Consider the following 22758-nt stretch of genomic DNA (forward strand, 5'->3'; position numbering starts at 1 on the left):
AAGTGCAGGTGGGTGTTGAAAGCAAGGGTCTCTTTCCAAGGAGGTGGCAAGGCCTGGTGCCGCATTGCGTTCGGGGTGTCTCTCCTCCACTTACTCAGGCACTCCTGGCAGTTTTGGCAGTGGCACCTCGGGGGAAAAGCACACTACTCCGCACATATGGTGGAAAGAATCTTGTGCATCAGTTGAATGCATGCTGTACTACATACACATTCTGTTTTATCTCCGGGCCCAGCCGTGCTGCAAACGCTTGCAAATTGGGAAACCTTCTGTGCAGTAAAAACACGGACAGGAGAAGCTAGACTGTGACTTATAAGATGTGACACTAGCCAAAAAAGCCAAAGTAACAAAAAGTTAAGGCGGGTGCTTCACACTCATCGCAACAAAGGCAGCTCTGCAAGGCAGGGAGGGACTCACAGCCAGCATTTATCTCATTCCCCTTCATCCTGTGGTTTCAGGCCCAACGGATGGGCTTCCCTTCCACACACACGATGCCCCTGGGGAACCTCTGCCTGTATCCATTGCCAATTTAGTTTTTGGAATGCTTGAAATTTATATGGAAAAAAAATCAGTGAAATTTCTCAGATTTACCTTGGAAGAGGCTAGTGATGAAACGGCTATTTCTGTGCTCTGTTTCCTCCTGAGGTGTCTAGCGGACCATACTGCAATGGGATGCCACTGCCCCTAGTGAGTCAATGGCAACCTTTTCACTCCTTACGTGTTTCTAAAAGCAAAATCTGATACTGCTCAGGATTCAGAACTGCCTGTAGATGGGGGATGTAAAAGGGGCACAGTGCTGGATTGTTCTGACCTTCCTTCTTTCTCACTCTTCCTTTACCTGACCCCCAAATAAAGTATGATTTCTTGAAGTAACTCTTCTAAAATAAATGGTCCCTAATTAAGGAGATTGATATAAAAACCCATTCTCCCTTTAAATCAGAGCTCTTCCTTTCTTTCTGTTAGCCTTGTACATGCATAGGGAAAAGGTGTGAGAGTGTAAAGATTTCTTTAATAAATGAAGACAATTTTGGGGCTTTCCAGGTGGCACAGTGGTTGAGAGTCCGCCTGCCGATGCAGGGAACACGGGTTCGTGCCCCAGTCCGGAAAGATCCCACATGCCGCAGAGCGGCTGGGCCCGTGAGCCATGGCCGCTGAGCCTGCGCGTCCGGAGCCTGCGCTCCGCAACGGGGGAGGCCACAACAGTGAGAGGCCCGCGTAACGCAAAAAAAAAAAAAAGACAATTTTTACAGGGGTCAACACATTAAGGTTTCCATTGCTCTTTTTCAGCCTGCTGAGAGTGGTAATGTCTCCCTGTTTCACAAATGAAGATACTGAGATGTAACCAGGTGATCCAACTGAAGGCACAAAAGAATTATAATACGGGGTTCATGGCAAGATACTGACTGGTTAAGGGATAAAAGGAAAAGAGCAGAGGGTACCCAGGGTAATACCCAATATAGTCCCCACTGTCTGCTGGCAGCTCTTTCTTATTCAAGGACATGTCTCTCCCCTCCTAGACCTTTCGTCTGTGCGACATCAGAGGTTGTAAAGGAGCAACAGGCTTAATAATGCTAAGTGTGTGTTGCTCCTTCCCTCATTTAATCTGTGTGTAGAATTCGTGATTTCGATGCCATGTTATTCAGAATCATCCTCTCACACATGTTAGGAGTGACGGAAGTTGTTAACCCCAAACTGGTGGGAAGCTTGGAGTTGCCTGAGGCATGCTTTGGCTTATTTCAGTCAGTTGTTCATTTTCAATATGTTTTTAGTTTGTCGAGTTGCTAGAAACAATAAAATACATATTTAAAAGATTGTGTTTTATGAGGACTCCACAGGCAACTTCACTGCACTTTCCACTGTTCAGCACTTTGTCCTGTCTTATTATTCTTTGTTTTGTTCTTGTGGCTGCCTTTTTTTTTTTAATTTGTTGAAATATAGAGAAAAAAGTCAATCATTGGAAGTGACTCTTGCCATTTAACTCTACCTATTGACAACAGTGTGATTGTTACTGATATATTTGAAATTCTTAATGGAGATTTCAGAGAAGTATATGCAAACCGAAGGGAAAGAAATATATTACATACTTTGATAAAGCCCCAGGTCCTTAAAATGGACAAGGTCATAAGAGAACCAGCCAGTTGTGTTTAAATACTTCCCCTCCTCCTACACACCCACACTAGAGCCAGAAAAGGTGGAGCCAGGGGAGAGCCTCTGGGCTACTTTCAGAGTCTCTTTACTAGTTCTCCCTTTCAAACCTCCCTTCCATGCCAGGCCTGCCAGGGCAAAGACACACCTTCAGCATCACAGCTCACCCCTGGATGAGCAACCACTGTCTATGCCACAACGTCCTTCCTCAACCAAGAGATTACCCCCTCAAAGCCTATATTATTGGGCATTTCAAGTACTGCTATTTTGTTTTGTATCATCAAAATACCTGCATATTTTACTAACCAAATTCTGAGATTGGATTGCATTTTCACACACAGTATATATTCAATCCTTAACCAAGGCTCCTCTTAGATGAACTTCTTCCAGCATTCTGAATTCATTTTCCTTATCTCATCAACTATGGGAATTATGTAAGATCTGGCCCCTTCTCTCAATGAGTTTTCTGCTTCATTTAGAAGATTAGACATACACACATTAAAGAGGAAAAAACTGGCAGATTCTTGTTTAAATATGTACCCTGCTTGCCAAGGCCATGGGAGAGAGGTATCCTTTTGGGCTGAAGGTGGTCAGGAGGAGACGCAATTTAGCTGAGCCCTGGAGGGAGGTTTTCAATAGGGTTTTTTAGTCATTTTTAAGGTGCTGTCCATCTTTCAAGTTCACGCTCAAGGAGCAAGACTAAAGAGGAAGAAAATGAGCTTTTGGATCAGAACCACAAGTCTGGTTCTAGATTTTTAAACCCTATACTTCTACCATCTTCCCCATGTGCTTCCTGCCATTTCTTATCCACTTCTAGATGTAATCTTTTTTTTTCTTTCCTCCTTACTACATAAATAGGAAAAGAATGAAAGGCTTTTGATCACTCTTGACACCTAGCAAGGTGCTTGACACAAGTCAACACTCAATAAATGTTGGGCAGTAAACTTGAGATATCAGTCAAGGTGTCTACCTATCACATCCCTTTCCAAGGGACTGTGTACCCTGTTTTGTACCATGTGACCCAGCCTTAGCTGACTGGAGCAAGGATATGCACATGACCCAAGGCCAGCCATTAGATAAGCTGTCTAGCAACCCACGATGTGCCCTGTTGCAAAAAGACAGACCGATTCCATCAGATTTCCTCTCTCAGGAACAAGAACTAGAACATAGCAAGAGACTACAACAGGTAAGGATGGGACCTGAACTGAAAGATCACAATATCGAGAGGAGCTGGAGAGGCCGTGATGGAGTTGTGCACGCTGAAGTGATGAAGACCAGGAACTGTGGGGAAGCAATGAATTCTGGTGGATAGAGAGAAAAACATGGAGCAGAGAGCCAGAGAAACTCAGAGATACCAAGAGAGAGGAGGTGGCGAGAAGCCAAGCCCTAAAGCTGCCTCAGTTCTCACTGCTTTCTGGTTCCAATTCCAGCTCCCCTTTCCTAAAGAGCCTGGCTAAAATAGACAGGAAGTGCTTCAGTTTAACTCCACTCTCTTCCCTTTCAAAAGTCTCAATGCTTGTATTCTTTCTCTCCCATGGTGGAGAGGGAAAGTGGCTACTGCACATGGAAGGGGCCTCAAAGGGTGAACAAACAGCGAGGATTTTGCAACCATCACGTATCTCATCACAAACCTCCATCACCTGCTGGGTCCAATACACAGGGCACTGCATTAAATCTTAGGAAAGGGAGTGAGAACGGTTTGGTTTTTGTTTTGCAGGAGAAGACAGCAGCGTTAACAAGCACAACCAGGGTGCCTGTTTTCCTTCGTTACCTGAAACCACCACTAAATGCATGGATTAGACAGTGCTGTCTGTTTGGTGAAGAGTGGAGTCTGAGTAGATTCTATTTTTTACAGAAAATCAGCCACAGCCTTTCACCCTTCGGGGCATCTGTCATTTCTAATTTCTGAGAGTGGCAGATGTCAGCTCCCTTAGCAAGGGACAATTTTTTAAAATCTGTTTGTACACATAAGCTGACACAACCTGAGCTGAAGCCCACTGGGGAGACTACAAGATTACGCTCGAAGCAGCTGGAGAACACGGCTTCCAGTGCCTTCTCTGTCCAGGAGGGGCGGGATGACCCAGGGCGCCTTCCCTCCCTAATTCCCTTTATTTCCATTTAACATATTCTAGCTTACAGTTTTGGAAGGTGCAGAGACGGGTCAATTAATACGAATACTCGGATTAGGTGCACTTTGATTTTTCAGTCTCTGGCTCTGCACTAATGCCTAGAAATTAGGCGTATATTCTGCCATTTAATAGAACCTCATTTTTGTTTTCTGGGGTTTTTTTTTAAGTTAATATTATGTACTCATTCCACTTATCTCCAGATACCTCCAGTTATAGCCAAAGTCCAAGAAAGTACTAAGGAGTGAAGAGTTACTCCCTGAACTCTGCCTCCTCTCCTTGAGCTCCACACCCCCCACCCGCCCCCATCCATCCCATACCTACCTGGTTCCAGGAGCCCTGGGAACCTAGAGTAGGCTCAGGTCACCTCCTACCCAGGAGACCATATGGAAACGGAGTCAGATCTAGCACTTGCTCTCTCTCTCTCTGATACACATGCACGCACAAACACACCCCTTTAGTACTCACCCAACCTGAATCAGACCCTTTGCACCTGCCTCGTACTGGATTTGGAGAACCCAGCATGAGAAGGTGGGGAGTGGGGAGGTAGAACTCTCTACCACGGTGGAGACTCTGAAACGACCTGGCCTCAGTCACATGGAACCTGCAAGGACAGCTTTGTGCAGACAGTCTACCACAGATCAGACAGAGGCAAGCTCAGTGGGACCTAACAGAGACTCTAGAACACATGGACAGCTAGGTCCTATTTCTGATTGTCTATGTCACCTCCTTTGCATCATTAAATATCACTGAGTCCTGAAGAAAAGACTTCTTGAGGTCTCTCAACCCTTCAAATGACAAGGGGACTCCACTCCTTTACTATAACAAGATTTGAAATACCACAAGTTGATCTAGTCGTATAATCCAAACCAAAGAGAAAACATGGACAATCTCAAACTTTGTGTTGCTGCTATCCAAACTTCAGCTTTCAATAGGCATCTCTTCTTTCTCTCTTGCCCTCTTTATTTTGATTTGCTGCCCTTTCAGGCAGTGATGCTGTTTTCTTTAGCAGACCAAAAGCAGTTTGTTTCTGAGTTAAATGTCACTTCAATATTTCCCCAAGTGAGATGTTTGAACTAGTTTATGAGTTTCCTAAGCAACAGAGAAATGCTGGAAAAATATTTGGTATCTCAGGTCTGAAAGTTGCCTTAAACTTTGGCTCCCTGAGGCAAATGAAACAGATAGATTGAATACTCCAGTCTCACTAAAGTTTCAAGTTGAAAAAATAAAGTATTGGCCTGAAAGCACAGAAGCTCTAAAAGCCAGCCTCCTAAAGCCATGCCACTTGGGTTGGTGCCCCCAAACAATTTCAACACTGAAATATTCTAGCGACAGTAAGAAACAATCGCGGCACAAATCCAGAATCATGGAGCCATAGTGTGAGGAGGGAAGTAAGCTTCCCTAGCCAAACACAGAATTCTGCAGGAAAATTCCTGTGGGAACCCAGATTATGCCTTGAAGGCTGAGATTTGATTAACCTTCTTGTAGCATGTGTAACGACAAATGTTATTGGTCATAAAATTATCCAGCCCTTATTAAAACACAGCTGCAGCTCTGGGCTCAGTGACCTCCTAGGGGAAAGATTTCCATAAGATAGCAATAGACTTTATGGAAGGAGAGCGCCTTCCTAGCGTCAAAACTACGGGAGAGTGTTTTATACTTTAATGAGGAGTTCTTGAGAGAGACCAGGCTCCTTGGCATTAAAAGCTTTAAGAAATAGAAGGACCAGATTACATCCAGTCTGCTACTAGGTGGGCAGCCAGCCTACAGCTCACAATATGGATACGTCTTCCCCTTACAGGGAACGTGCAGAATCACGTTCGCAGGCATACCTATCTTGCATCCAACTGTTACCGCTGAGGACGTTTTCATTTCTCTTTGTCTTATATAATCATAAAAAATCTCAGTATTTGAAGGAAACTTAGAAACTCTCTGGTCCAACTACCCATCCAATTCCATCACTAAGTAGAACTTCTGAAAATGGGAGCCTGGAAGTGTTCCAGAGAGGCTATGAAACCCTATGGGATGTTATCAAGGGGTAGCACAGCCAAAGGAACAGATTCCTCCTGAGAGCTGAAGCTAGTTGGCTCTCCATCTCAAGTTGTAGGGGGGCTTCCCTGAACCTCCACATTCATGGAGAGTGTTGCTGTAAGACTCCATCCCCTATAAGCCAAATACCATTGTAAGAAGGGGATCCTCTGCTTTTCTGGGCACACAGGTGAATCCGTGAGCATACAGGTGAATCCCTTTTTGTCTATTACAAGTTTTGTAAATAGCTAGGGATAAAATAAGAACAATAAAAATGCTTATTCTTTTCTGTAGTTTGTTCCTATTATTTATATCCAATTTCTTTTCTTCCACATGAGCCATTAACTCATTTTTACTGATGGTGCTTCCTTTGTGAAATTCAAATCTGTTCCTAGAAATACTTCCCCCAATACAGAGCATTTCCCCAGTTTAATTTCTCCTAAATCAATAATTTATCTGCTGAAAAAATCAGAACCTGAAGGATTGCAGAGTTTTGTCTCATTAATTTTTTCTCAGTTACATAAATTTCCCAACGATATTGTTTTTTTTGTTTTTTGGGGTTTTTTTTGGCCATGCCACATGGCATGCGGGATCTTAGTTCCCCATCCAGGGATCGAACCTGCACCCCCTGCAGTGGAAGCATGGAGTCTTAACCACTGAACTGCCAGGGAAGCTCCACCAATCATAAAATTTTTTTTCTGTGAAATTTTTTTCCTGTGAAATTATGTTGGACCACCAAATTGTGACAATTCATGATTCTTATTTTTATATCTCGTACATATCATGCTCCTATTAATATTTTATCACTTAAAAAATTTATTATGAATTTTTTAAATAGCCACAAAAATAAAGGTAATAGAATAGTGAATCTCCAAATTCCCATCACTCAGCTTCAACAATTATCAAATTTTTACCCCACTTGCTTCATCCATCCCTTCTTTTCATTTTATCCTTGCAGAATTATTTAGAGTAATTCTGAGTCATTTCATCCTTATACACAGCAGTGTACATTTCATTCTATCAATTTTTGCTTAATTTTGATACTATTTTATTTTCCTTTCTTTGAGATTTTTCAGGTTTGGCCTTCAGGTAAACCATCTCAGAATGTTTCAGAGGATCTCATCAGCTCAATACGTCACATTCACTGTCTCTACTTTGGAGAGAAGGTGAGAGGGGTTGGGGAAAGGTCTGCCTCACCAGAAAGAACACCCTATCATAAAATATGAGATTCTGGCCATAAATTCAAAATTTCTGCAAAACTGGCATATAAAATTACTTGGGGAAGACAAGTTAATGTGCGTAACTACACCACTCAGTAACCATAAGATAAAATACGCTGCTGCCCATATTCTCATCAAGACAACACAGCACCATGTACTGAGTGACCCGCCGGTGTCTAAAGACAATCTTTCTTTCAAATTTCTTTTATTAACCTCTAAAAGGTTTCCTTTTAATCTACCATCATTCAGTGAAATTCAGTATTTAAGAACCAGGGAGCCATTAAGAAGCAAGCGTGTGATGATTTAATAATATTCTAATTCAAAGAATACATGATTTCATGATTTTAATGATTTCTTTTGAACACCGTAGAATCCCAGACCCCGGAAAGAAATAGAAACGTATGACACACCATTCAAGGGATCTATTTCTCTCTGTTGTTCTTACTTCTTTTTTAACTATCAAGCTGTAATAATTATTCAGTCTAAGCAGCCCCCAGTAAATGAAACAGCCCTTAGACAGCTGTCAAGGCTCAGTCTTCCGGAAGCTTTGATTTTAATGAAACTCATTAAGGAAAGAACTTAACAGAAAATATCATAATTTGTCTTGGTTCAGAAAACTAAACAGAAACAAAGGGCTTCTTAACCTGACAAGGAGTCTGACCAGCCAAGCTCCTTTCTGCTATTCAGAGCTCCTCACCAGGCAGCTCTGCACATGCATAGGATTAGGTTAGAAAAAGTGCCTCGTCCTAGAGGGATGGCCCAGCCCAGCCCAGCCCAGTGACTTGTCTCAGCTTCATGGAGAAGGCCTCCGCAGCCAGAGCGGGGGTTTTTTGGAGCCACGCAGTGCAAGCACAGAATATTCAAGGAAATGAAAGGCTATGGAAAACATAATTCCCTTTAAAGGGCTACAGTTGGAGGAATTGTCCACACATCTGGCTGAAAACACTAAGTGCAACTTCTCTCCAACAATGATGAAATTTTAGCTTGGGTTTCTTTCTTTTTAAAAAAAAAATTTTTTTTTTAAATTTAAAGCATATATATGAAGGGACTTCCCTGGCTGTCCAGTGGTTAAGACTTCGCCTTCCAATGCAGGGGGTGTGGGTTCGATCCCTGGTCGGGGAGTTAAGACCCCACATGCCTCGAGGCCAAAAAAACCAAAACATAAAACAGAAGCAATACTGTAACAAATTCATTAAAGACTTTAAAAATGATCCACATTAAAAAAAAAATCTTAAAAAAAATAAAGCATATATGAAGTATATAGTTTCCTTGCTTTCCTTTCCCTATTATCTTTCAGGTCAAATTAAGCTGGAATGTTTCAAAGACTGGAAGAAGCATTCACCTAAACTTCTATCTACTAGCTAGGACACTCCCAAGGAGGGTGCTGACGACCCCACAGTCTTTAGGCTCGGCACAGCCCTGATTTGAAAATGTTTAGATTACAGGTAGGTTTAATTGGCATCTTGCCCTAATAGGTCAGGTCACCCCGGAGACAACTTTACAGAGAGAGGGCATCAGAAGTGTTTATGAAACTGAAAGCAAGTATAGCATTGAGAGTGGTCTCCCTGCAAGCACACATTTCTGAGTCTCTCAGAAAAAAAAGCCTGAAAAGGTGGTTGGGCTTTTCTAGGGATTTAGGTTGTGTTAGCAGCAGACAAGGAACAGAACAGAGCAGGGACCGTGTGCATGGCACTGCTGCACCCACCTTCAGCCTGGTATTAGGGATAGTCAAAAGTACAGTCTGGTGGGAAAAGAGACCCAGGCCCATTCCCAGCCTGGTCACTTGTGGGCTGCCTGGCCTGAGGAAGCTATTTAACTTCTCTGAGTTTCAGGTGCCTCCCATATAAGATGAGGACAAAATACCCTTTTCATCAGGTTGTTGTGAGGATTAAACAACACAAAGTGCTTGGCTCGTTGTCTAATGTAGTAAAAACTTTAAAAACGGGAGGAACTATAAGCATCCACAGCTGTATAGAGAGGGTGCTAACACAATAACCCCTGGGGGTCAGGAAGGCTCTTGGGGCCAGGATTTGGGGAAAGGATCCTAGAAGGAGAGGAACAAGAGAGGAAGGAACCCCTCGTGTGGTGGGCGGAGGTGACACCTGGAGGTTCCTGCACTTGGCTGACCTCTCATCCTGGTGTTGCACTGTCCCCTAAACAGGTCCCCAGGAGCTGAGCTGGGGACAAATCCTTCCTGAGCTAGTCTTCTCAAATCGTTCCTGAGCTAGTCCTATCCTTACCATGAGAATCTACACAGGAGACCCAAGAGAGAACTGCATAAAGCTTATCTGAACATCACTTGGGATGGGGAAGGTTAGGTAAGGCTCCTGCAATCCTCTTTTTTACAAGCCTGATGGGTAAGATGAAGGCAGGAAGCTGCTAAGAAAATAGAAATCACCAGACAGACAAGAGGGGAAAAAAAGAGAGAGGTTCTTCTATGGTACACAGTGCTATTTCAACTGTCTAAAAGGTCGTTTTGAATTAGTTATTTTCTACCTTTTGCTGGGCTCCATTTGCTATACACTGGGGCATCAGACTCCTCCCTGCCCATTGCTGCCCTCTGTCCTCCTAGGGTTATAAGTCAGTTCTATGCAATGCATTGAACACTGTGTCTTTTCAAAGGAGAAAGAAATTGACATGTATATTGCAAACCAGTGAGTGATTCATGAATGAGATTTCTATTTCAGATTAAAAGAGCCTGTGTTTGCTGCAAGGTACAAACTACATGTGGATGGTATTAAGAGAAAATAATCTATTTGTCACCCAAACTTCAGACAAATCCATATTCTTTCACACAACACAAAATAAGTTTTGTATGGTGATACCACTGAATAGCGGAGAATAAGATAATTATTCCTCCTACTACAAACCCGGGAAGACAGATTAGTTAATCTGCAGAGGTTTTATACAACCCAATGATTCAGGAACAAAGCCATGTGGGATAAGTGATCAGGAGATGAAGGACCCCCGACTCTGGGTCCATTTACCCCAGACAGGATTATGTATACATTGTAGTTCTCAGTCATTTTCCAATATCTCCCCTTTTTCTTAATTTTATGCCTGTTTCTATTGTTTTCTTGGCTAAAATAAATTTCATCTGAATAAATTTCAAATGAATTTTTTCATCTTCAATCCACTTAGATTCTTTGTGCCAAAGTATTTGCATATTGAAAGAAGAAAAAACTACGACGATCATCTAGTTTACCATTTATTCTTGCAGCCTTCGCATCCTCTGTAAAGATTCCCAGGTTCAAAAAATGCAACACTTAAAAAAAAATTTTAAATAATTAAAAAAAATGCAACACAATGATAAAAATGAGGCTATTAGTCTACAAACTAGCTCTTTTTAACATTTAATTAATCTAATTTGATAAACAAATTAACATTCCTTTCAATGATCCCTATTTCAAAAAGTCTGGTCTAGTTTATTGAGTTCATCATTTAGCTCAGACCTAGTCCATTCATTCATTCATTCATTCAGTGAATATTTATCAAGAATCTTTTATATGGCTGACACTGCTTCAAACACTGGAGATATGCCAGGAAACAAGACAGACAAATCGCTGTCTTCATAGGGTTTCGTTATGATGGGAATACGGACAATAGGTAACTATCTATAAAAAATATACGATATCCAGTAGTATTATATGTTATGAAAAGAAAAGCAGTTGTACGAAGTTAAAGAGTGATGGGGACTGCTGATCTAAATAGGTATTTGTTGAATAAAATAACAAGTGCTCAATTTTTAATATCACTAGGGTGAGTTTAAAATTTTTCTTATCTTCCATAGTATGCTATGAATTAGCACGTTGGAACAAACATGAAGCTCTGATATTATGCAGTTTTACTTATTAATTCAATTTTGTTTATTAATTTATTCATATGCTGTCTCATTCCTGAAAAGATTCATGGTAGAGCTACTGTGCAGTTCCACAAATTGCCCTGTCCCTTTATTATTAAAGAACTAGATCTTTATGAAAACAGAAGAGACACAAACTCATTTCCAAAATATTTCATTTTCTCTCATCTGAGGTTGATTTCCTTGACAATTTAAGTACTCAGAACCAAGATTTTCCAGGAAGATCAAATGAAAGGGCTAAAAATCAATACAGTCAGCAACCACTTCTTATAATCCCAATTTTCATAGAAATTTAACTTTATGACTTTTCTTTCACAATGTGTCAGTCTCAGAAGCATATCAGGATTGATCCAGTAGTCAGCATCCTAAGTCTAAAATGTTCAAATTTCATATTCTGGTAGATATACAATGAACGTTAACATGACATGGGAGAGTGGAGGTAGAATGAAGGGAGAAATTATTCATAAATTGTGAGGAGTCATCTTTTGCTGATGCTCCTTGGCAGGATGGGAGAAGTTTGAATCACACAGGACAAAGGATAATCTAAAACTTGCAGTGGAACATGCACAACTAAAATCCCCCTCCATAACCAACCTTGGCCCCTCCAAGTTCCTCTTGACAGCCAGAATTTAGGATGAGGATGATGACAGGCAACCCAGTGCATTGCTGTGAAAACTCAATTCATGGATAATCAAGTGTAGTCTGCAGAAAATGTTAGCAGATAAAGTGAAATCTCTGCTTGAAATCTACTAGTTGGCACTCGGTGTCTATCTGTTAAAACATTTTAGAATAAATTTCTGAAAGTTTGACTTATTTTGACCACACCTGACATGCAATTATAGGACTTGAGATACACTTTGATTTGTGGTTCATTTTGCCATCCTCAAAAGAGTAGCCATTAACAGTTTTCACATGGCTATATCTTCCATAATTTTTTTTTTTTTTTGTCTGTGCTGGGTCTTAGTTGCGGCACGCAGACTCTTAGTTGTGGCATGCATGCGGGATCTAGTTCCCCGTCCAGGGATCGAAACCGGGCCCCCTGCATTGGGAGCATGGAGTCTTACCCACTGGGCCACCAGGGAAGTCCCATATGTCTTCCATAATTTTTAATAGCTTGAGAAAAATTTTATATGGAAATAGCAGAAATAGATTTTTGCTGGTAAAAGTAAGCCTATGGGTCACAGAGGCATTGGTATTTAATAAATATTTGTTAATATTTTATTTAATAATAAAATAGTTTAAAATAATATTTTTTACTTTTCAAACCACCTCTACTGGAGGTATTAATTACTTATGCAAAGAAAGTTCTGTATGTTTTCACTTTTCTGTTTCTTTCAAAGGAAAAAACCCTCTAAAATGTGAAATATATTTTCTATCCCTTAGTTTTAGCTCTGCTTTGCCTTCATACTGTTTGTCTTATCTACAACGTAATCCTTGCACCAATAACAAAGCGAATGTACCAAGTGCACACAAAATATATGTAATTAAATAACACAATTGGTAAAGATCAGAGAGGAGAGACTAAGAGGTATGTGAATGCTTCGTAGATTACAAAATGTGATACAAATGTGTATTCTTATTCTTATTGTTGCTACTGGTGACATCCTATCAATTAATTTCCTTTAGGGCTCCTTACACAATAGGTTAGGCCACAGCTTTTTGAATTACCACGTGGCTCTCTTTTATCAGTCACTTGATTTTCAGAATTGCCAGATGGACACATCTGTTCTGAGGTCTGACTAGACTCTGATTCACCCAGGAAGAAGTAAGTTCAAACAAGCCCAGTGCCTAGAGCTGCTGAAAGATCTGTCCCAGATGATTATTTACATGCTACCTCCTGTTCATGTATAATAACCATGATTCTCCTGCTCAGACTCAAGGTTTATAGACAAGATTGTGCCACTTGCTTTGCTAGGCACAAATTAATGCAGTCGGACTCTATAATTAATCCATGCCATTTTGTCAAGCCAATTCACAAAGAAAGAGCATTGGGAAACCACACCATTACCCCCGTTTGATATCTCCAAATTGTATTCAATCATTCGCTCTCAGGTGCGATGGATCAGAAGGGCCTCTAGAAAAGTGTCTGAGGTGACGGAAATCATGCTGCCGTGAGAACTATGAGATTTCAGGTAAGCTGATTTGTGTGTGCGTGTGTAGAAGTATGGCACTGGTATAATAGAAAACCTTTGACTACGTGGAGATTTTGGAGAGGCCATTATTAGGCCATTCAGCATATCAAGGACAAAGCACTGATTTACTGTGTTAGCTTGAGTGTGCATTTCTGTCTTTTACAAAGGACAAGCCACTGAGTGGGATCATTGCATACCACCCTTGACCTAGGACCATCTTAGAACACAGGCCACCTGTGCACCGTTATGACACCTCTATTACTTTAGCAAGCAGAGCCGTGGTCTGGTTTCCCTGACTTGCCACAGGATTCTCAGGTCAAGTGTAAGTGCATATTACGGAGCACCCTCTGGCATGTATTGTTAACGCCGTCATTAAAAAACCTCCAGAAGTCTTCAACTGTGCAATTGGAAATGTGTCCAAATCCTCTTATCCCCAACATAACAAATCCCATTGCTTATTAAATCTGAAGTTTTGTAAATTTGATACTGCCTGGCTTATAGGGAAGGAATATCTTCCAAAGCAACCTAAGAGAGTTCTTAGGGAAAGAAAAGCAAATCAGGAGAACCCCCTCCCATGGTAAGAAGACAATTCTAGGATATGGAGACACAACAGTATTGCTAACCAATTACGGTTCTGTTTGGGTCATGCCGCTATCTATAGCAGAAAGAGGCAAGATGGCAGATGCCCTGGGTTATTTTAATTAATTTAATCATGTGACTAATTGGTCTCTGCTGGGTTTCTGTGGTAACTGCTTCCTAAGTGCTGATGGGCAATTGTGTTCAATGTAGCTTGGAATCCGCATGTAGGGCCCAGTGCCTTGGAGAGCTTGCAAGGAGAGCTGTCTGTGCAGCTGCGCTCAGAAGGTGCCCCGCTGGGCCTCTGATTGTCTGGCTGCGGAGCGCGTACAGCTGCAGCGTCCTCTGGAACCAGGCGCTGCCTCCCTTTTCTAAAAGAGCACTGCTTACCTACCTACGTGGTGAGAACTCGCTGTGGACATAGGAAAATGATCTGTGATCAAACAATGCTCAGGTTCGGCAAGGATTTGGAAATGAGATGGAGAAAAGTATCTGTTAATAAAGGGACCCTGGAACGGGAAAGAGGAGAGAAGGAAAATTAAGGCTACTCTTCCGGGCATGATATGCAGCCCCAGGAGCGATCATGTGTTATTCATAGCGGCCCAAATGATACTAATCAGCCATCCTTTTAAATGCCTTTCGGGATTTATCTCTTCTTTTTTTTTTCCTGCTCTTACAATGCCATCTCCTTGTCACCGAGAAGGCGCGTGGGAGAATGGGTGGGTGCGTGGCCAGTTTTAGAGCACAGTCTACTTTAGACAGATGGAAGGAAAATGACTTCCAAATTCTCTCATGAAGTGGGATATGTTTGTATTTGGGCAATGCATTCTAGCACCTGTGCAGAGAAAAAAAATGTCATCACAGATTTCCCTCAGAAGGGGGTTAAAAAAAAAAAAAAGATGAAACGACTAACTGCAGCACAAAGCTGCTGGACTTGACCAAGCCCTTCTGTCTACAGTCCCAGGCAGGCTCTCAGAACTACAGTCACTCCCACCCCACCCCCCAACCCGGAAGAAAGAATGGTCAGTGCTTGCTTCCTGAGATCATTCCCCTGTCTGTAGGAACGCGCCATGAGTGATACTTGTTTCCAGAGAGGGAGTGGGAGGCAGGAGCAGGATGGCATTGCTTTTCCTTAACAAATGCCACAGTGACCCACAGAAGCCATTCTGTGTCATGTGTGCTCCAGACTTCTGCAAAGGGGCAGCTCCAATGGACCCCAGCCCTGCTTTTCCTCCCCCAGACATGAAGGGATGTCTTGGTAAATTAAGCTAAATTGGCTTCATCTAAAAATTTCACATTAGGGATGGACATTAAATGGGCTGACAGTTAAATTCCTTTAAAAAGTGATAAGGAGTTCTGTTAAGTATTATAATGCAACTGACAGGACATCTAGGCAGCAAGCGTTATTTAACCCAACATCTTGCTAAGACTGGGCGCTACCCCACATCTGTTATGTCTCTGCAGTACAAATGGAAGAATCCGTCCATAACATCCCCAGTTTTTGTGACTTTAATAACATCCATTTTGAGAAGTATCTGTCTGCTCTAAGTATCGGACAAATTGATGAAAAATTGTGTCATTTGATTCTCAAGGCCTACGGAAGGAGCATCATCTCTGGCACCAAGGCAGAAGTTATTATTTATTATTGGACGCTTATTCTGAACATCTGCCTGGAGACATCAAGCAGTACCAGTCAACCCCGAGTCTGCTTGTACTGTCCCTAATGCTGTTGGATTTATATGGCTCACCTCCACCTGTTCCAAACCTCTGTTCCAGGCTGCATAGGTCAGAAAACCTTTTGTCTTCTATCTCTGGTTTAAGGAAAGAACTCTAGTTTTTAGAAGAGCAGATGCGGAGCCAAATTCCCCCACCTCCAATAACCCTTAGTTAGGACTCTAAACCTGGATTCAAGAGGTCCACAGATGAATGTCAGAAAGTCCATGAACCCATGAAATTATCTGTAAAATTCTGTGTGCATGTTTATTTCTTAGAGAAAAGGTCCCCTCTGATATTTTCTTGAATTATCCAAGAAGGCCATGATTCAAACAAGAGGTTAAGAACCCCTGCCCCAGACAGTTTTTTATACAGGTTTGTGCCCCACTCCGTCCTCACCCTGCCTCTGATCTGGCTGTGGGTATCAAATTATTTAAACGGGGAAGCCTTAGCTGTCATTTCTTTATCAGCCTACTATAAAATAGATTCAACCACTCTCTTTCCTTGGCAGCCAAGTTGTCCTCCCAAACAATTCCCCGGACGTTGCCAGACCTTGTAAAGGATGAGCCTCACACCATGATGCGCAGCACGGCTCTGTGGAGCAGGCCTGGCCGTTGTCTCGTTGACTGGGATGAGAAGACCAGGCCAAACATGGCAATAATCTGTCTCCCCATTTAACTCCTCATCACCTTTGGCCCAAGGCTCAGAACTACAGTGGAAGCTGCTTGGGAGGCTGCTCCTCCTTCACGTCCCTTCTCTGGCCCCTCCTCCCCACCTGGTTTTCCTCCACCCCAGAGTCACCTCTGCCTTCTTTTACTTCATTTTCTCCTGATACAAGAGCTTGACATAGCACAATTTTTTTTTTTTTTTTTTTTTTTTTGCGGTACGCGGGCCTCTCACTGTTGTGGCCTCTCCCGTTGCGGAGCACAGGCTCCGGACACGCAGGCTCAGCGGCCGTGGCTCACGGGCCCAGCTGCTCCGCAGCATGTGGGATCTTCCCAGACCGGGGCACGAACCTGCGTCCCCTGCATCGGCAGGTGGACTCTCAACCACTGCGCCACCAGGGAAGCCCTGTAATGTTTTAAAATGTTAAAACATAATGTGGGAATTGCAATAAGGGTTATACAGTTGTTTTTTAATGTGTGGCATGTGGAACACTCATTCCTGACTCAGATCCTTCTTTCCTGCCTCACCATCCTTAGCTTTGTTCCTAGCCATACCATTTCCTGAATTTACATTTTGGTCTCCATCCTCACGTGTGCTCACTTGTGCCCACAGCCTGGCCCCTGGGCTGGAGAAGTCACCGTCTGGTCCCCAGTTCTTACCCACATCTGTTCCAGCCCACCTCACACCATTATCATCTGTTTACTTGTCAGTGTCACCTACTCAACTATGAGAGTCTTAGAGGCAGAGACCTCTCCTTATTTATCTTTGTCTCCCCAGCCACAAAGCAATGCCCAGCGTTCTGTGGACACCGCATAAATGGGTAAGGGAATAAATGTGCAGCATGAAGTCAATTTCCACGCAAGCACAGGAAAACGCACACACTCAGGCAGACATTCTTCTGAGCAGAAACCACGTCTCAGATTTCTGTGTTCCATGGCACCCAGCCCTGAGACAGGTCCAGCCTCAGAGAAGCTAACTGAGCTCCTAGTTCATTCACTGGCTGCACAGACACGATCTGTACCCAAATCCCTGAGCTTCTTTCCGGCCTTTTACTTCCGCAACCTAGGCCGGTATTCTGGCCCAAACCAAGAGTGCTGGGCCCCACTGTTCCTGGCCTTGCTGGCAGCAGCCCCTGGGAAGGGGCTAAGTGACAGAGGGAGTTATTTCAGGACCCACGACCAAGATGGAAGCAACCAACTTTCTTTCTGTCCCCACTAGGAGGAAGCTGGGCCTTCCAGGTGTAGAGAGGAGGAGCCCCATGGGTGCGGGGCTAACAGGGAGTGAGTGAGGCTCATCTCTCCACTTCTCATACCCTGCACAGCTGGTAGAGCAACACGATGGTGGCCACCAGGCCCCGGATATGCCTGGAGAGCACACACGATGGAGGAAAACTGTAATAATCACTTTGATATAGGTTTGATTTAATACATCTTCCTATCTCCCTACATACATAGGGAGAAAGAAATTGAGGTCCACATCACCATTATCAGCCCCTGACCAAGTATTCAGGTCCTGGGGTGTCAAACATCTCCTTATCCAGAGTTGAATTTCATAGTTATAAAGAATTACATTTCACTGATATTTGCTAAGTGACAAATGGCTGCCTTCAAAATGTAAAGGAAGTGAGCAAAAGGGCTTGAACGAGGAGGAGACTTCTGCTTGTGGGGAATGGAAATGTTAATCTCACCTCTGTTTACTTTGGTGCACTTTAATTTTCTTCTCTCATCACATTTAATACAAAACAATGCCCTAAATGAAACACGATAAGGCATCTAAACTTCTCATCCAACTCTTCCCAAAGTTCTATTTAATTCTGGCTGTCTTGACTTAAGCTTCAATAAATACAAATAATTTCTATGAGCTCCGCCCCTGGCCTTGGGAGTATGCCTCTTCATAATTAATTCTCTGGAGTTTATCTGTTTTTAATTTACTCTTTACGTCAACTTTAATGCTCTGGAATTTGGGAAGCCAATATTCTTTTTTTTACTTATTAAACAATTCAGGATACAGGAAAATGAAAATTATATCTTTGGTACAGGGCTCTCTCTGGTGCTAACAGGCTACAAGATTGGGGATTCTTTTTTTTGTAAATCAGTGTTGACTTGCTAATCAGGTTCAAAGCTTCATTAGATTTACAGCAGTGATGTCCACGGCCTTCACGTTTGATTCACACATTCCTTATACTCTATGTACTCTCAACGGTATCACTTTAACCAGAAGTAAGAAGTCAAACTAAATCATGGACCTGGGATGTGAGTCTACCTTCTCTTCCTTCCATTCACCTGCATAGTCTAAATCACCCCTTCCCTGGAGCATGCCTCATCAGCTGTGCAGTGCAATACAAAGGGGGAGATGTTTTCCCACCCCAGAAACTCATCAACTTGAACCCTGAAGCATGACATCTGAATACCTTACTGCAAGAGCAGAAGCAGCTCACAACTGCTATACACGATCATTAACAACCTGCTTGCATTTCCAGGGCGGCCTCGGTGGATTAATATATGCACCATGTATTAAACCATCTGCCACAAAGTTTGACCCAGTCTTTCTCCATGGTGGCCAACTGCAAAGGTTACCCCTGAATGTTAAGAGGCAGGGTACACTTTCATTACATTTATCTGTACTAATTCTTAGTTTTATTATTGGTTCTTTTGTCCTCAACAGAATACCTTTTCAGGCTCTTGTGTCTCATATTTGTATAGCCTGGAGTCTAATGAAAATACATTTAATCCTCTATGTCAACTCTTTTAAAGTTCAGCATTAACCTTTCATAAAAATCAGGTTAAAGAAGAATGAACTTCACATTTCCTGAGAAGATGGGACAAGGTTTGATTATCAAGCATATAGCCCAATGTACTTTTGTCCACTTTAAAAAATTGTCTTTAATGCAGTCAAACATTTAAAAGTTTTTCTTTTCTTTTTTTTTTTTACGTCTAGGTAAGGAACAAAATTGAGCCCCCTTCATACAGGACCAAGTTCCCCTCTCCGGAGATGCTGAGAGACAGCCCATATCAGGGAGTATGGAGATTGAAACTTTTTGCTTCCTTATGCTAGCTGGCAGCTCAGTGAATGGAATTGCATCTGATGTCAGGTTACCTCATTATATTTATATATTTGCAGAGCAGGGGTTTTGGGGGGTAGTGGGGGCAGGGGGAGAGGGGAGATATTCCTCTGTGGTTTTTCAAATGAAAGCAACTTAGAAAATAACAAACTTCTCCTCCTTCCTGACATCTACTTCCAAATAAGCAATCAGTATATTAAGTGACACTGCTCTTAATAATAAACCCCTGGGATGGTATGCTATTAATTTAACTGTACTCTGAGGAATATCATCCGTTCCTCACCTAGGTTCTTAATCCAAGGCAAGGCTTTATTCCTTGCCTTTAGTTATTTATTTTCCTCAAGGGTCCCTTCAGAGGGAGTCAGCCAAACTCTAAGTGAATTGCTTGGATTTTTGAAAATCCAAATCTACCTTACTTTTTGCAAGGCCGTAGTTGGTCATTTTTAGTTAGGTTTATGTTGAACGTTAACTCAAGACACAAGTACTATTTTTTTCCTCAGAGGAGGTTTCTCAAATGGTGACCCTACAAACTCTGTATTGTTTTGTGATTCTTCAGAGTCTGACTTCTCTCAAACTTATGATAACAGAAGCTCACCAATCTAAAACCCAGGGATTTTCTGTGTATGTATACGTGTATGCCCCTGCACTGCAGGCGCAGAGCAATACACTTGGAGGAACGCATCCTTGAGCACTCAGGGGTACCCTCAAAGGAGGCTGGAGGCCCTCCCACCCAGTGGTTTCCCAGTTCTCAGGTCTGCCTACGGCTTTTAATAACACTAACAGTAACATCGTAATTTATTTCCTTCATGTGCTTTGGACCTTCTGATTCACGGCACTTAAGCTTCTCAAATTTGCTTCAGCTGATTTTTCTTGGAGATTCAAATCACCATTTAAGTTGCAGCAGATCCCTATGAAAACTGTTTTGCATCAGAAATACAGGACAGGGAAGCCCAACTCTCCACATACTATGTCTTTCTCTCTCACTGCTTTCTGATCTCCTTAGAGCACAGTTTCTGATACCCAAGGTACATAAACACACTGTGTATTGTCACCATCTTTGGTTGCTTTTTGAAATGTCATCTTTTTGCCCTCTCCATTTCCCACTGGTCTTTAACATGTCTTCTGAGTTTCTGGAGACAGATTTTTCACTTTTCTAAAGGATGCCTTTTTAGTACTAATAAAACTTTCATACTTGTCTGCTTAATCACGCCAGCTTTACTGTCCCTTTTTTTACTTTTTTGTTTTTGGCTCAGAGGTATATGAACCATCTGTGCCTCGAAAACAGTTTGCTTAAATAGCCTCCAGGCAGATTTTATGGTTTTTAAGTTTTTTACTTTAACCTTCAGCCTGCTGTTAGCCATTTTCATCACAGTTTTAAAATCAGCCTCTTTTGGAAATGACTGTCACTATACGTAGTTTTCAGAAGTTACTGGAACTGGAAAGGGGGCCACTGACTCCAGCTGAACTGTACTGTGGTTTCCATTCACAGTCATCTGAGGCAGGTGCAGGTATGGTTAAGCTTGATAAGGGTCATCTCCTCCATCTGGCATCCTGAAGAGTGATGGAGACCCCTTTCACTTAGAATAGTCATGTCCATATCACCCAGTTAAAACCCAGGGATATTAAATCTGATTTACTTACCTGCCTTTTTATTTATCACCACAGGCCTATGACTTTGTCATTCTGATCCTAGGCACTCAATGAAATACCAGGCTGAAACAAAGAATCCAAAGAAAGGGCAGAGATTCCTCCCTTCCCGTCACACCAGTGTGCCAGGAGAAGCGCCCTCTGTTCACATGCCAGAAGACGTGCTGCTCTGTTTCCATTTTATCATAGTTGTCTGGTCTGGGGACCAGAGTGTCAATAAGCATTCCTCTTTGGTGGAGTGTATCATCCCCCAAACTTCCTGTCTGCCCTCACATGAATATTAACATAGCTCTATAGTTTCTCTCTATAACAAAACCACATCTCTGTCCACACTCAGCATCGTGGGGGGTTGGGGGGAAATCTTTCCATCTTAAAGTAGTTTACCCCATTTATTTTCAACCATCTAACAACATTTGTCAGACAATAATGACACTATTTCTCTCTCTCTCAAAGCAGGGCATTTTTACCCAATCTTTTCTCTGTGGTCACTGTTGCTTTTCTGATACATTTGATAACTAAAAACACTTGGGTTCTTACTGTTATCATTATTTTTATTATTATTATTTGTTTACAAAATGCTTTTACCTCCAGGAGTTACAAGCTGTCAGTTTACTCCCTGAAATGAATTAGTACTAACGTGCTAACTCTGTAATCTTGAAGTTGAGTGAAGAGTCAAGGAAGGCAGAGGCTAGCAGGCAAGGAACGAATCTCCAACGGTTGGTAGAATGAATGAAAGAATGAATGAATGACTAAATGGACACACAAACAATTGGATAAGTGAGATTATGCTTCTAGGGAATGTTCGTTTGTTCAATTCTTTTCTTGTTTGCAGGTAAAATTCCATCCCTTCCCAAAGAACTTGAAATGAGCAAAGAAGGAGCAAATCAGGGCCAGGATTGGAAATCATGTTGCTGTGTTCTCAGCCCAGTAAGCTCTTCCTTCCCCTCTTCCCCTACTTGACACCTCTTCATCTCTCAGATTTCAGTTCAAGCACTACTTCCTCAGGGAAACTTTCAGATCTCCTGATTAGTCAAATCTCCCTATAAGAGGCCCTCACAGCACTGTGCCCACACCATCACAGCACTTGCCACAGTGGCAATTTCACATCTGCGTTATTATTTAAATAAATATCTGTCCCCCACTGGAGTGTAAGCTTCATGAGGGCAGGAACCAGGGTTTTTTTTGTTGTTGTTGTTTGTTTTTTGCCACTATAGTTCCAATGACTAGTGCAGTGTCTGGCACATAGTAGCTGCTTGACAAATATTTGTTGAATTAATTAATTAATTACTGTGAAAGCTGCAGCCTCCAAGGTCTCTGCTCTTTTGGCCACCTGAACTTGATGTATTTAGCCTCAGACTAAATCACAATTTGTTTTAACACCCTCCTTTCCCTTCTGTTTAGCAGACACAGTTTTCAGCCACAGAGAAAGTGGCTTAAATGGGGGCGAGCAGGCTAACTCTTGACGGGGAACAGTAGCCTCATCCCATCACCCATCTAGTCCCAGGCATCTGCCTCCCCACATCCCATATGGTCCTTGGCCAACATCTCCCAAGCCACTTACACTGATGAAACTACATGCTGGGTTATC

General features: G+C 42.3%; 1 protein-coding gene across 2 annotated transcripts in view; it reads right to left on the reverse strand.

Annotated features, from left to right (window-relative positions):
- SOBP (sine oculis binding protein homolog) overlaps nucleotides 1-22758 on the reverse strand; it is a 153485-nt gene that overhangs the window by 81893 nt on the left and 48834 nt on the right. The gene's annotated exons all lie outside the window — the stretch shown is intronic.

The sequence above is a fragment of the Mesoplodon mirus genome (assembly GCF_964341445.2).
Source record: "Mesoplodon mirus genome assembly, chromosome: 10".
NCBI classification, from domain to species: Eukaryota; Metazoa; Chordata; class Mammalia; order Artiodactyla; family Ziphiidae; genus Mesoplodon; species Mesoplodon mirus.